Here is a 13,568-nt window from a genome sequence, read left to right as displayed (position 1 = left end):
GCTTGCGGGGCTCACGATTTCTCTGGTCTGTCGAGATTCCGGAAAGCGGGTCCCATTTGGTCACCATGTTCTGTTACCGAAAATCATAACCAAGAAAGCTCTCTGAGCCAAAGGACAGTTTAGGAAGCTGACAGTGGTTTATTGCCATGCTGGATGCACGGTGGATTTTTCCTCCTAACCCACACACCAAGTTCTCGAGGGTACACATTACAGAGGATAATACGGCACACTGGAAGGACACGCTGGAGCAGCTCAAGGAGAAGGTGCTGCCGACAGAGGCCCATGATGCGGCTGGGTGAGTGCAGTGGGGATGGGGATGGCTTTGGGCATCTCGCCCTGTTCCTTCCAGCTATCCCAGCTGGTGCTCGTGAGGTACCCTGGCATCGGAGCACTTTAGCCAGCAAAGTGTGGGGACGCTGATCAGGAATCAGTGCCTTTTCCTCCCACCGGTAGCAGGTTCCTGACATGAAAGGAGGCAGGAGGAGGGGGCACGTGCAGGACAGAGCCCTCCCAAACCAGAAGTGGGGAGTGGGTGCAGAGGCTTTCTGGAGCAAGGCTGGGGGGTGACGGCTCATCTCCCCAAGCAGGGGTGTGACATGCAGTGCTGGGGAGCTGGGTTGTGACCTGCTCTCCTGGCAAGGCGCAGGGGGGTAATTAGCGCTGACGAAGGGATGAAAGCGGTGTGAGGGCTGGTTTGGATGGCAGGCATGGGAGCCTGCGCCCTTCCCCTCGCACCCCTGCGCGCCCTGGGCAGCCACAGGTGTGAGGGTGTCTGCCTGGGGGGACCAACCCTGCCAAGGTCCCTCTGCAGCCCTACGTGCCTGTGGGGGGGTGGGGACCCTTTCGTGGCAGCAGCAGGCAGGGGATGCCTTTGGCTACAAGCCTGTGGGCTTTGGGGCGCTGCTTTGAGCCAGGGTTGGTTGTTTGCCCCCTGTCACCCACCCGTGGCTCCTGCCTTCTCCAGGAGAATTACGGCCATCCCATTGCTGCCGCCGCTGACCCCTGCCTCACTGGGCACCCGGGTGCCATCATCAAGCAGTAGCAACGTCAGCATCACGGCCACAGGTAGGGGACACGGGGACCCATCCCCGGCTCCTGGGGATGTCATACCACAGCAAGGGAGGGCTCTTCTCCGGGTGTGGGCAGAGGGTCTGGGGGTGCCTGGGCAGGGCAGGGGAGCAGAGATGTGCTGGGGAGGGTCAGCTGTTCTTGCCCCAGGCCTGTGGGGTCCTACAGCCTTGCCCGGCGCTGCCCCATCGAGCCCATTTTTCTGCCTCAGTGGTGCAGAAGCCACGTGATGAGCTGTGCCTGGTCTCAGCCTGACCTCAGGTTTGCTGGGGCATCAGGTGCCTCCTGTGAGATAAGTCGCCAAAATTCAGCTCCGCAGCAGCCTCATCCACCGGGTGCTCTACGGCCACTCCAGCCCCCTATCCTGTGCGGCGAATGAAGAGACGAGGCGCAGCTTGATGCAAGCAAATGTCAATTTATTGGACAGAAGCACGCGTTTTCATACACTTTCAGAAACTGCGTGTTTTAAACAGATTGGTTCTTGAAGCTAAGCCTTGCATACTAGGCAATCCCTGATTGGTGGTTAACTACCAGCAATTAACCACAAGGTGTTACCGCTCCTTGGCGCCTTCCTTGGCGCCATCTGTCTCCCACTCCCCTGTGCTCTTCAAACATGCCTCATCATGTTAATTGTTGTCTAGACAAGCTCCAGCACATTCCCGTCCGCTAACTGATTGCCACTCATGGTCCTAGTTTCCAGCCCGCTCCGGCATCGCCCCCTTCCTGTTGCACAAAAGAACCCCTGAAACCGAGCAAAAACAAGGCACAAGTAATAGAACAAATAAAAAACCAACTAAGACATATTATCAATGTCAAAATAACCCACTGTCTTTGTTCCGTACAATTTTACAATTTCCCCTTTTTGTTTTTGAACAGCTAGTACCAGGTTTGCCATGTTCTGCAGGGCCCTTGACAACATGACAGCAACCAAGGTAATAGCAAACAAGCAATACTGCCAATTGAGTGAATGGATGCCAAAAAGGCTGACATTTTGTCAGATTTGGTAACATGTTGCTGCAATGGGGCGCCTAAAATCCACCCAGCACATGCCATCAAAATCCTCACAGCCATGTCCCTGAACCAACAACAAAAAGCAGTGGCAATTTTGACTCACATTCTGAACTGCCTAACAAACAAGGTGATTTAACTCTTTAATGCTTTCCCTGCTGTTACTCTGGATAAGAGAAGAACCGCTGCAATACGTTCCCATCATAGCCTCCTACTACATTAGCATCTACAGAAAGACAATTATTGACATTCAAAGTATAAACAATATCAACTTCTTTTGGATTAACATTATACATAGGTGGAAGGGCACACCAAACAAGGACTGGTTCAGTCAACAGGTTCGAAACATAGCATGCTTTCTCTGAACATACGTCTGGGGTCATTCCCTTCATTCCCTCTTTTTTTATGCAACCAGAGACACTTTACCATAACAGAGAAGCTCCTATTTACATCTCTGAGCCCGGACACAAACTGCAGCTGTATGCTCCACCAGGCTCAGGGCAGAAATCGTTCATGTAGTTACATAGCTATATATCTCTACAAGTATGCAGATACCTATTAAACACTAGATAACCATGTTTATCTTTCCTAGTCTCCTTCACAATACCTAGCTGTTCTCTCATCTATTGTTAGGTCAAATAATTCTCTAGTTTCCTCTCCTATCTCTCTCTTCAGACATTTTCTATCCTCTTTTTTGCTTGTTAATTGCGACAAGGCAAGGGTTGTTTGTAGCTGGGTGACCATGACCTGCTTTATGTTACAATCAACTAAACACTGAATACAGGAAAAAAAGGTATGGGAGACATAAGGCAAACATCAATAAGGTGGTTAAAGATAATTATAATAAATCTCATAATACTTTTGAGTCATGGCCCAAAGTTTCCCAGCTGTGAGAAGAGACCAAAGGCATCCCGCCCCTGGCTCTGTTGCAGATCTTTGTTTTAAGGCTTTTGAGTTTTGTATACTTTTGTAAATTAATTCACAGTGGCCACTCAGATTCACGTAACACATCCTATCAAAGTCTTCACACTTGTGTCCCTGTGCTAACAATAAAAATCAATAGCAACTCGGTTCTGTAGCAACATATGATGGACAGAATCAACATCTGTTAATAAGCCAGAAAAAAAAATATAGTATTTGTAGTATTACTTTGTTTAGCAAGCTAGCAGCCTAATTTACTAAGCAAGTTAAAAGCGAGTACTATTCTTACAGAAGAGATTAGAGAAGCAAAAATCTGTTATGCTGCATTCCAGAACTCAGCCTGAGAATTACAGTCTGCTGTGAGTTCTGCGTTACAATCATTTGACACATGTTGGGGTTGCGATTGTGAAAGTTGCCCGTTTACAGTTTTCATTGGCATTATCACAGCTAGTTGTTTTAAAAACAACTCTTGAGCTTCCTGATGTTCGACTTGTTGCAAAATATTCTGAAGACCATCAATCAAGTTAGTATTAAAGTTAGTGACTCTCTAGGACCCTGCAAGACTGTGGCAAGACTCCCGCATCTGGACTGCCTTAATAGCCATCTCATTCATTTGCAAACAGTTGTCCCTGGGATACCTTGCCTGAATCACAGAATCGGCACAGTTAATTGCTCCAGCTAACTGCTCATAGTTAACAGCAATTCCCCGATTAAGGTTTTCAGTCAAGGCCACTACACATAGCTCACAAAAATCAAATAACCACATCATATACTGTATCAGTTAGTACCATACAAAGCAATAACTTCCAATCATGCAGTGTGAGTGTATAAAGCTCTGCCATCACTTCAAGAAGGGACATAGCAAATGTATTATGAATCCTCCCTTCCCGCACTGCTTTGCTTAATTCTTTAACAGCCTCGTATTGCACAGGCTGCCACTCTGCAGGTTGATTTGTCTGACAAAATACTGAACATGCCCTAGCGACTCCCAAAACCTATCACTGAAGTGTTTCCCACTTGCATTCCTGCCACCAATCCCTCAGACTCCCTTTCACCCTCCCCCAAAATACAATCAATGCATCAGGAGAGACAAGGGGGTGGGGGAAAGATCTAGCTCCTTTTCCAGATCTATAGGACGTGGATCAAAAGGTTTATCAGTGTCAATGGAATCATTGTCCGAGTTGTCCTGTTCCCGTGCTTGGTCTAAACGTATTACCTTTGTTAAGTGGTTTGATCCAGGGCGATATTGTCCGTTCCGAGCGCTGTAAAAAGCGAAATCTAGATGCTAGATCCTGAATTTGGTTACCTGACGTTAATGCAAAACAGAAATCATCACGCAGTTTTTATTTCATTCTGTAGGGTCGGTGTCGGTATCAGTTGTCTGCGGTAAAGGTTCAGGGAAAGGTCGTACATTCTTTGCTGGGATCCATCTGGGTCCTCTTTCTGTGGAGACACAAGCGTAACCTTTTCCCCATGTAACAAGAGGATATGGTCCCATAATTTTACCTGTTTCTGGATCTCGAACCAATACTGGGGCTTTAACCCGTGCCTCGAAGGAGGTATTTGCAGTAAAATGTCGAACTGTCGGTGGGTTGTTATCTATTAAAGAACAATTTAAAAAATTAAAAACATACAATGCTTTCTGTAACCGTTCCTCCGGAATAGCCATTCCCCTTTTTGTTGTTGTAATAGACGTTTTAGAGACTGATGAGACCGTTCAACGAGAGATTGACCGGTGGGGGAATGAGGAATGCCAGTAATATGAGTTATACCCCATAGGGCAAAAAAGGTTTTTATAGTTGTTGAAACATAAGCTGGACCATTATCTGTCTTTATCTTTGAGGGAATACCCAAAGTAGCAAAAGCACGCATTAAATGTCTGCGAACATCTCGGGCCTTTTCTCCTGTGTGACAAGAGGCAAACAAGGCACCTGAAAATGTATCAATGGAAGAGTGGATATATTTAAGGTTACCAAATTCAGAATAATGTGTGACATCTGTTTGCCATAATTGTAGGCTTTGTAATCCTCTAGGGTTAAGTCCTGCAGCAATTGATGGGAAAGAATGTTTTTGACAATCAGGACAGACAGCAATAATATTTGACGCTTGTTGAGAAGTAAGGTCAAACTGTCGCTTAAGAGCTCCAGCATTTTGATGGAAAAAAGAGTGACTCAGTTTAGCTTGTGCAATGCGGTCTGGCAATACTTGAACTGGTAACGTCAACAGATCAGCTCGTCGATTGCCTTCTGCCAGAAAACCAGGTAGTGAGGTATGAGACCTAATATGCATAACAAAATAAGGTGCAGATCGAGAGTCCAAAAGGAAAATAAGTTCCTGTAACAGGGTAAAAAGTTGTGAATGTGAAACATTCCGCAGCACAGAAGCTTTGGCTCGTGTAACAATACCTGCAACATAAGCTGAATCAGTAACAAGCTTGAGTGGTACGTTCCATTTTCGGAAAACGCAAACAACTGCATTCAGTTCTCCTATTTGAGGTGAACCGGAGACTGTCTCTATGTCCGAGTCCCATCGTCTCCGTTGATCATCCCACCATAGGAGAACAGATTTATGTGATTTGCCTGATCCATCTGTAAAGACAGTAAGTGCCTGTAAGGGTTGTTCGCTTCTTTTGGGTTTTAACATCAGACAAAAGTCAATGTTAAACAGTGTGTGTGAAGGTGGATGAGAACTTAGTTGACCTGTATAGTCAGCAAGTGCCATAACAAAGGTGTCTGATTGCTGATAAAGCCATTGTAAGTATACCGTTGTTATTGGTAGACAAATACAGACAAAATCCTTCCCTGATAAGGTTAACAGGCGTGATCTAGCTTTAACAATCAGAGAGGCAAACATTTCATGTTGTGCCAAAATAGTTTTTGTAGACTGGTTAGGTAAAAAGATCCATTCAATAATTAACAGGGGGTCTGAGTTCTGAAGGTCCCATTGCAATACCAGGGCATGAGGCTGTCGAGCAGGGTTTAAAATAATCAAGTTAAAAGGTAGTTCAGGGGCCCATGGTGGGCCTGTCGAGAAGCAATAGCTGAGGCAACCTTTTGTAAAGATGCATCTGCTTCAGAGTTAAGATTACGTGGGGAACAAAGATTAGTGTCCCCTTTTAAGTAGGTCAAACAGAGGACCCAAGTCTGTATTAGAAATTCCCAATAGTGGTCGAACCCAATTTATTGTTCCCAGTAATTTTTGTGCATCGTGCAGGTTTTTTACATTGGTATTGATCTGCAATGGTTGAGGAACAATAGTTTGTGCTCTTATTCGCCAGCCCAGATATTTCCAAGGGGGAAACTTCTGGACTTTTTCTGGTGCTATAGAGAGACCTGCCGAATTCACGGCATCTGCGACAAGGGCTACAGCTTCCTCCATGACTTTGTGATGTTGTGCTGCCACTAAAAGTTCATCCATATAATGATACAATAACACAGTAGGCATAGCGTTTCGGACAGGACTGAGTATTTTCGCAACATACCATTGACACATTGTAGGGCTATTTTTCATACCTTGTGGCAGTACAACCCACTGATATCTGTGCAACGGAGCTTGCATGTTGATGCTTGGAATTGAAAAGGCAAATTTTGGGGCATCATCTGGATGCAACGGGATACTGAAAAAACAATCTTTAAGATCTATGACAGTTAGATGCCAATGTCGAGGGATCATAGTTGGGGACGGGAGCCCGGGTTGGAGGGCTCCCATATCTTCCATAGCATCATTAATTTTTCTGAGATCATGGAGCAAGCGCCACTTGCCAGTTTGTTTTTTAATAACAAAACCTGGTGAATTCCATGGGCTAGTAGAAGGTTCAATGTGTCCTTGGGACAGTTGTTCTGAGACTAAGTTTTGAAGTGCGCGAAGTTTTTCCAAAGGAAGGGGCCATTGATCCACCCAAATAGGAGCATCGGTTTTCCAGGTTATTTTTAGGGTGTCGCGCACTTCAATGGCCCCATCTAAAAATGTGTTTGGATAGACATCCCCCATTGTGACAATACGTCACGTCCCCACAAAACCATAGGGACTGGTAGCACAAAAGGTTTAACAGAAGCCACATGTCCCTCTGGTCCTTGAATTCGAATTAGTTCCAAACTCTGACGACTGTTACCGGTCCCCCCTATCCCAGCCAGTGTCTGAGAGACATTAGTCAGTGGCCATTGCGGAGGCCATTTGGCTTGAGAAATTACTGTGACATCAGCTCCAGTGTCAATGATTCCATTTAGTGCTATTTGTTGGTCATTGTAAATAAGGGTACACTGATACATAGGTCGCTGTGGAGAAATAGATTGTACCCACAAAATGTGAGGTAACCCTGTGGATCCAAAACCTGCTCTCCTCTGCGGAGGATGATCAGTGATAAGAGAGCTTACCCTTGCCGGAATCAGAATCAATTGCGCTATTCGACTACCCTGAGGTATCGTACAAGGTGGAAACGGAGTCCATGCCATGATTTTGATTTTGTCCACGCTGTCAGAGTCACTAACACCTGGTAAAACAAAGAGACCAGACGATGTTGTGGAAGATCTACCAATTAATAGAGCTTGTGTATCGGGGGGTAATGGTCCTTTGACATTTGTTGATAATAAATGAACCGAGGAATCGAGCAGTGTTACTGTGTGTGAGGTTGCCAGGTCCAATCCGGCGCTGCCTGAGGTTGCTGGACAGGGACTTGAGGTGTCGGTGCTTCTCTCCGAGGTTGTTGAAATGTCAGCTGTGGCACTTGTGTCTGCGCGCGTCGCTGCCCCGCGCTCCGCGGTCGGTTTCCCTGTATCGGTTGTCCCTGGAAGTCATACTTAGATCGACATTGATTAGCATAATGACGCCCTTTCCGACATGTCGGACAAACTCCAGGACCAGGAGGTTGTTGTCTATTCCCTGCAGCCCAAGCAAGACAATTTCTCTTTAGATGACCAGGCTTACCACAACCATAGCAATTCCCCACACCATGCATCGCTGCAAAAGCAGCAGCCATAGCTTCAAACTTGTGGTCAACCGTACCGATTCGGTTCCATGCTTTCACTATTTCCACCAAAGTGGGGTTCGGGTTGGGAAGAGACTTCAATAGCCTTTTACAATCAACATTAGCATTTTCAACAGCTAGTTTTGTTAACAATATATCCCGAGCTTCCGCATTATCTACTTGACGTTCCAAAGCCTGTTTTAGTCTATCAATAAACTGCATATAAGGTTCTCGAGACTCCTGAGTGATGTTAGTAAAAGCTTTTTGTGGCTTTTGTACGTCAGGAACCTGGAAAAAAGCCTTTTTGGCCTCTTCTCTAATTGCCTCGAGAGCCGCACGGGGGCAGTGTTGAGCCTGCGCTACAGGATCAGCGTGTGCACCGGTGCCCGTACGATGCTCTATTGTCAGTGCAGCTAATGCAGCATCATTATGATTGACATACGTGAGCAGGAGTGCTTGCAGTCCCCCTCTCCAATGCGACTCCCATAACGTGTACTGAGTTGGGGTTAGTAGCAATCGTGCTAAAGATTTCAAATCATGAGGAGTCATGACATAAGTATCAAACACAGAAGATAACAGACTTATAAACTAGGGAGAAGACATACCATGTTCCGTAACCGTGTGGTGCAGCTCTTTAACAACCGAAAAAGAAAGAGCCTCCCATCGTGCTCCCCCTGCCCGACCCTGAGAATACAAGACCGGAGCAACTATAGTTTTAGCCATTTCTAAATCCTCCTCCTTTAAGGCTTGTTTCTTTATTTTTGCCCACACATCACGCAGATCAGGAGGCTATAAATCAGGTTCTTGTTCAGGGTCTACTGGTCCCGGGTCAAAGGGATCTTCTTCTGGCGGATACTCCACTGCATTGACACCCAGGTTTCTAGAGCACTGTGACTTAGAGGCTGATAAGGAAAGAGCTATAGGAGCTTGCGATTCCTCCTGCTCTCCTTCCTCTGCCTTTTCTTCCTGTGCTTTCATAGTCTCAAAAATAACTCTCCATGAAGAGAGCAGACAGTGGGACTCAGTATTGCCTTTTGTCGCAGAATCCCACAATTTCACCCCTGTGTCGTCCCAACGTTCCAGCGTAAAAATTGTAGATGCAGTCACTGCGGGCATATTTACTTGCACCCACTTGAGCATTGCTTTAAGGTCTTGCCCAGAAATACTTTTCTTATGTTTGTTAAGGAGACCTTGCATAAGCTCATATACGTCTCTTTCTGAGGACGAAACCTGATTCCCCATTACGGATTTCCCACAGCTCACCTCTCAGCTCCGGAGGGATTTCTGGCCGGCCGGCTCCTGCTTCCTTTCAGCGGATCATTCAAAGTTCTGTGGGATTCGCTGCATGTCGCTCAGTTAGGCGATTCGAAAGCCCTTCACGTTAGATCCTTAAAAAGGATCACGTCGGGGTCACCAATTTGCGGCAAATGAAGAGACGGGACGCAGCTTGATGCAAGCAAGATGTCCGTTTATTAGTGATTTTCTTACACATATATACGTTTCTACCTTCTACATATTACACACTGATTGGTTAAATCTTAAGCGTAAAAAACACTGATTGGATGATATTTAAGGCACACCGTTAAAACAATAGGAACTTATTGGTTTACCTTGACATAGCAACAATTTCTATTCCAAAATTAGGGGGCTTCTTTCTACGCGGCTTTCTTGTTTAACAAAGTTACTTATCGGCGCTATGCGTTCCCTTACCTGGCTACTTGTTTCTCTGTCCGTCTGGTTGCCTCCTCAACTGTAACGGCGCAGGGGTCTGCAGTTAGCTTGTTCCTTTGTTCCCAGGGCTTGTGCCCTACAAGTTCTAACAAGTCTCTATTCATCAGGCTATCAGTACTTGGACTCTTGTCCTTGAGGCATTGTCCTACAGATAAACCCGCAGAAAATCCAAGTTCCAGGAAAAGGAGAATGCTGTCTTAATCGGAACAACAGCAATGGAATTTTTGTGGGTCACAGAGTGTGTAACTAGACATTTAAATATGGAAATCTTTGTATTATTCCAGGCTGTCGACCTATTAATTGTTCAACTTATAGCCAGTCTCTTCATGTCGACGGTGACATGTTATGGTGTTTGTAAAGCAACACCACCAATGGAAAAGTTATCTCTCGCAGGCTAAGTTGGGCACGGGCCCATGAACTGGACATACAAAACTATTTGATAACTTCTGGTCTAGTAGCAATCTTAGTGGAGCTAAGGTATTAAGGGAACCTGACCCTTGGACTTGTGGCATAACTAACCACACAGTAACCGTTAAGTGTAACTATAGTAGCCCCGTAGGAGCATGGCAATGTGATCTTTGGATTAAAGGGAAAAAGGCAAATAATTGAATTAAGCACCCTTTGGCTTAGAAGATACCACTTATTTTGAAACTCCATGTAATTCCATGTGGATAACTGGCTAGCTGAAAAGGGTCACATAGACATAGTCCAGCTGGCTGGACAAAAATGCACATCGCTCTCAGCTTATCTGAAGTAAAGCAAAATACACTGTCTTTGGCTGTCCTTGTTACACAGTAACAGGAAGATTTCGGTGGGAAAAGAATGTTGCAGGTGGGAACAGATAACTACAGAAGAGAAACTAGCGGCGGGCTTGGTATTTAGGCAACTAACCAATAATGAGCTTAACTTTTGTAATATGTATGAGCTAATTATAACAAGGCATAAAAGGTGACTGTAAGGTACAATAAACGAAGTCTGCTGATCACTCATATTGAGTGACTGTGTCTTCCCTCCGTCGCAACTAATGGCGCCTGAACAGGGACCCTAGAGAGGGCTGAACCTGCGAGCCACGGTTCGACGGAGATTCGGGGTACCGGTCCTGAAAGCAGCGCAGGAGGTGGAAGGGCACAGTCCCCGCGCCCGGGAGCACCTACAGAGGGTCCCGCCGGCCACGCGTCGCCGAAGTCTCGCAAAGCTGCAACAGCGCTGACGAAGGTATGGAGGGACAAGCGACGTACGATTCGCTCAAATGCTTTTTAGAAAAGCGGAGCGTTCAGGACATAGATTGTAACAAGGAATTACTCAGGTTATTAGCGTATGGGATAGCATCCGGGACCCCTGCGGCAGCGGCGAGCAGCGGCGCGCAGCCCGGCAGGCCCCTTCCCGGCCGCGGTTTCTCTCCGAGGCGGCACCCCCCCACACCCCCCCCCCCTCCGATCGGCGCCATGGCGATGCAAGCGGCCAAGCGAGCTGACATCTGGCTGCCCCCAGAGGTCAATCGGATCCTTTATATTCGGAACCTGCCGTATGAAATCACAGCGGAGGAAATGTATGATATCTTTGGGAAATACGGACCTATTCGACAAATCAGAGTTGGAAACACTCCTGAAACAAGAGGAACAGCTTAAGCTTCTCAAGGAAAAATACGGAATTGAGTACAAACCCACCAAAAAAAGTGCTTCAGATGTCCCCTACAAGAAATGGGTTTCTGCCTTGAACTAGCAAACATCTCTGTGTTTAACGAGAAGCCTTTTTGCCTTGATGGAGATAATTTATTCTGTATTCTGTATTTATGCTGTATTCTGAATGTGGAAATTGGTTGGGACTAGGAGGCTGACTTAAAGGCATTTTGCAAACAGGATTATTATTTTTGATCATTATTGTAATAATAGTTTTTTGATCAAAACCAGCCAAAATTATTTGTGAGCATTAGGCATATCTGAAGAGAATGCCTTTATTTGAATCAGCAGTTAAGGTGTAGTTTAGTCTGAGGCTGTGGTTTTATCTGCTTCTGGTGAATTTTTGAAGTGATGAAATCAGAGATACAAGGTATACTAAGAGTTATGAGGTAATAAGGTAATAATCTAAGTAAGGGTGCTGTCTTTTATATCTACAAGTGCAACATGCTTTTATGTAGCAGAGAGAAACTTTAACAATAATGTTGCTTGAGCGAGATGTGCATGTGACAACTTGGGAAAAGGGATATCACAACTGGAGTGCAACAGTGTTTCTATGTCTGGCAGAGTGAAATCTTTCAAGACCTGAGTTTAGACAGTCTAAAATAAATTGTTAGTATTCAGAAAACCCATCTTAAGCCTCTTTTGCTTACATAGTGTTATGGAAGTCGACTGCTATTGTAGAGAATTAATGATTTTTTTAATACATATTAGCAAATACTACTATTTTAACTTGAGGCAGTTGAGTGAGAAATACTCACGTGTAGCATTTGAGGGAATGTCAGCATAAATCGCACTTACAGTAAGACTGCATTTTTAATCACTGTACTCGTTAAGATTCGATGATGCCATAAGGCTAAGGCCTTTTATCACGGATTGGTTCTGAACTAAAAGGTGTGTGCACATGTAGATATGCACATTTGTGTTATTTTCCTTAATTGGCTACAAAATAATATAATTAGGTTGAGGGACTAGATCTCGGGAATTTGTCTATTATACTTCTGTTTGTTAAGGTACGTGCATAACACACAGCACCCATGTAGGCTTGGCTTGTGGCATAGTTGTCAAATTTAGCATAGACATTCAGACAGATAAGCAACGTACTCTTCTTGTGTGTATCACCTACAAGCCATCATGGCTTAGTGTGTAAATCTGTATGTAACTATTGAAAAATCCCCTTATGAATGTATATAGCTTAGAACTAATTTTTTCCCTTTGTTAATTCTCTGATATCAATGAGGTATTCTTCAGAAAATGTATGGACTGGTTGGTTGCATAAGGGCAGTTGTTATTTGGACAGAAAATTGTTAATGGTCAGGGATTTTCCACTAAAATATTTGCAAATATTCCTAGTCAAACATCAGTTTGGTTTCTTTTTGGGTTTTGAGCTTGCATTAGTCCATGTTCAGAACTTTAAAATTACCTTTGAATTTTTTTAAACTTTTTATATCACTGGAACAGAAAGAGCATCTAAATTAAAGTTTCAAGCTAACTTTATTTTTCAAGTATTTCAGGAATTATACTTCTGAACTGAGATTTTATAAGTTGGCTGTGTATTTTCCTGTGTTAAAACGCTGTTATTGAAAATGGTCAACCAAGCCTATGTCGCCCAAAATAAAAACGAGGGAATTGTGGATAACTGGCTAGCTGAAAAGGGTCACATAGACATAGTCCAGCTGGCTGGACAAAAATGCACGTCGCTCTCAGCTTATCTGAAGTAAAGCAAAATACACTGTCTTTGGCTGTCCTTGTTACACAGTAACAGGAAGATTTCGGTGGGAAAAGAATGTTGCAGGTGGGAACAGATAACTACAGAAGAGAAACTAGCGGCGGGCTTGGTATTTAGGCAACTAACCAATAATGAGCTTAACTTTTGTAATATGTATGAGCTAATTATAACAAGGCATAAAAGGTGACTGTAAGGTACAATAAACGAAGTCTGCTGATCACTCATATTGAGTGACTGTGTCTTCCCTCCGTCGCAACAATTCCAATGTAAGGCGCAAAGGGGATGGACCATTTATAAATGGAACTCTGACCCTGAAAGGTCGTTATTGGATTTGTGGTCATCATGCCTATTGAAAATTGCCAAATAATTGGAGTGGAACATGTTCTGTGGGTTATATGCGCCCCTTCTATTGCCTGCTACCAGAGGAAAATGGAGACAGTTTGGGAGTTAGGAGATACGATGACCTTAATCG

Source organism: Falco peregrinus, chromosome 5 (assembly GCF_023634155.1).
Source record: "Falco peregrinus isolate bFalPer1 chromosome 5, bFalPer1.pri, whole genome shotgun sequence".
NCBI classification, from domain to species: Eukaryota; Metazoa; Chordata; class Aves; order Falconiformes; family Falconidae; genus Falco; species Falco peregrinus.
Note: the sequence above shows the minus strand (reverse complement) of the source record.